A 3,093-nucleotide genomic window follows, 5' to 3' on the forward strand; every position below is an offset into this window, starting at 1 on the left:
AGTGATTTCAAAAACGTAAAGTTCTTGTGTGTTACACATACATAAATAGTAATCACGTCCGTTTGTCTGTCTATATGAGTCGGAATTTACATATACGTATATGTATATGTCTGTCAGTCTGAACTATTTTATATTTGTCAAAAAGTTTATCTGTCGAAGGTTTCTACGCTTATTATCAATATTTTTTTTTTGTTTTTTAAGTGTTTTCGTGTACCAGGTATAGGACCCTTCTTTCCACCACTATTCCTTTGATACGGTTTGTAATAAGTATTTCGCTGTGGGTGATTTAGAATATCTAGTAAATATTATTTATTACCTAGTAGATTGTTTTGAATATTATTGTTGTTGTTCCTGAATTGCACCTGATTTTTTATATTAATTTTTGTTTTTGTTAAAATTAACACCAGTAATCGACTTGTATTGTTAATGTATATATACAATGGAATTGTACCTAATTTTATATTTATTTTGCTTTTTGTTTAAATATTTTCCAGTTGATTGTTTTGACATACATATATTGTCAATGTAATATTTTTACTGTAATTAATATTCATGAATTGTACGTGACTTTATATATTTATTTTTGTCTAGTCACATTTTTTATAATAAGTAGATTGATTTAAAAGAGTATATAAAAAGGGTGAAAATAGGCCTCCTGGGGAGCCGAACACCCAAAACAGACCGGTAGCGCGCCTACTTTGCAACCTCAGAGGTGGTGAGGAAGAGCAATAAACATCCAATAATCTTTTGTTTCAAAAATATTCTTGAAAGTTTTCATTAATGTTTTCCGTAATAAATACTTTTTCACAAAAAAGTTGATCTACTACATTTCTTTTAATTACATCTCTGGGCCTAAAAAAGGCAGATTTCAAACAGGTGATCTCAGCTGTGAAAAATTCTTGGAAAACAGCTGATTCTTTTGTTACTTGTAGGGTTATACAATGTTATGTGGTTATTAGACTAAAAATAACCTCTATGCTCCGTGAACATCCTATATTGCATGGTTATTTGCTTATTTTTACACAAACAGCTGTCCATTGTTTAGTGAGAACAAGTTCAGTGAAATTCGTACTTATAAAATGCCTAAACAAAGTTTAAAAAGCAACATAATTGAATTTAAAATAAGTTCTGCTATTCAGGAAATGGACTTTATTGAAGGTATGTGTTTATTAAATAATCCAAATTTTAAGGGTTCAAAAAATTCTTTGTATAAAATTTGCAGACATCTTGCGCCCTGAACAGTGTCACAATGCAATGTAAACAAAAAAAACAGCTGTTGTAGCAGAATGCTCAATAAGAAAATCTAAATGGAAATGCCATTCGCTTAGCTTTATTTATTTTATGTGCTGCCATTTAGTAAAATTCCAACGACTTCTAACACTGGAAATAAGCAAATAACCACCTTATCGTGAACAGCCTAATTGCTTTCACAGAAACTTGGTTAAAGCCCCACACTTTTGATAGTGAAATATTCAATAGCGAATTTGAAATCTTTAGATATGACCGGCTGAACAAGAAAGGAGATGGTGTCTTGTTTGCTGTTCATTCTTCAATTCCATATGAAGAAGTCGAGGTTTCGCATCCACACTTCATAGAATTTAAGTGCATTCGTATTTGCGCTAATAGTGGCTATATCTACTTAACTTTATCTTATATACCGCCTCACTCGGACATATCTGTATGTATGCAGCATGCTCCATTAATAAATAATGTTTTCTCAATGGCTAATAATACTGATTCCATGATTGTTTTGGGGGATTTCAATTTACCGTGCGTATCATGGAAATCTAATGATGACTACACCATTCCCATTAGTACTCGCTTACGTTTTAACGAGTTCTTAGAAAAATTGTCGGAGTTGGGTCTTAACCAAATTAATTTAATTTCGAACGAGTTTGGTAAGCTTTTAGATCTAGTCTATGGTGATAACGCTTCAATGTTCTCTGTTGTCCGATGTGATCCTTTGGTTCGGCCAGAGGACTCGTATCATCCTGCTTTGGAAATTAACATCGAAACCATAGCCAAATTTGCTCATAATAATACATAAGACCTTTGTTTTCGGTTCAACTTTGCGAAAGCTAATTTTAAGAAAAAATTACGAACTTTCTAAAGTTACTTGGCCAGATTACAGTGGCGACATTGAATTTAGTGCTTCCCACTTTAATGAAACTATCTTAAACTTGTTTGAAAAATATGTTCCGAAGTGTTGTTACGCATAAAATGAGTTCTAATTTATGGTTTTCGAAAGAATTATGTAAATTAAAAATTAGAAAATCTCGTGCTTTTAAACTTAAAAAAATAACTGGTTTAAATACTGACTATTCAAAATATTCTAAAATGGGCAGATAATTTGCTGAACTTAACAAAATATGTTATAATAATTATATAAATAAAGTAAAAAAAAATATTATACGTAATCCAAAATTGTTCCTTGGTTTCGTCAACTTTAAACGCAGGATTTGTAATTTTCCGTTAGCTATGAAATATAAGTCTAGTATGTCTACTGACAATCACACCATTTCTAATATGTTCGCTGAATTCTTAAGATCCAATTACTCTCCAAAATATCCAAAAAATGTTCCGCATCAACAATAGTTATGTCCGATTTCTGTCATTAATGCACCTACCATTTCCCAAACAGACGTTTTATATCAGTTAAATATATTAGAAGAATCATACGATTATGGCCCAGATATGATTCCCTCGTGCTTTCTTAAGAAATGTTCCAAATATATATACCAACCCCTAACAAAACTATTTAATTCTTCTCTTATGCAAGGCTTATTTCCATCCATTTGGAAAAAGTCATTTATAATTCCTTTGCATAAGAGTGGATTTAGGTCATCTATTGAAAACTATGGGGGAATAGCAAAGTTGTCTGCAATAYCTAAACTTTTTGAAGCAATTATMACAGACGACATAACCTTCCGGATCTCTCCACTAATTTCTTGTTCTCAGCACGGTTTTCGTAAAGGGAAATCTACAACAACTAATTTGCTTGAATTTGTATCACATGTATCAACGGGCTTTAGGGAGAATAAGAATACTCATGTTATATACACAGATTTTAGTAAAGCTTTTGATAAAGTAAAC

This window comes from Bactrocera latifrons, unplaced genomic scaffold (assembly GCF_001853355.1).
Source record: "Bactrocera latifrons isolate USDA-ARS-PBARC rearing strain unplaced genomic scaffold, ASM185335v1 scaffold_377, whole genome shotgun sequence".
Classification (NCBI taxonomy): domain Eukaryota; kingdom Metazoa; phylum Arthropoda; class Insecta; order Diptera; family Tephritidae; genus Bactrocera; species Bactrocera latifrons.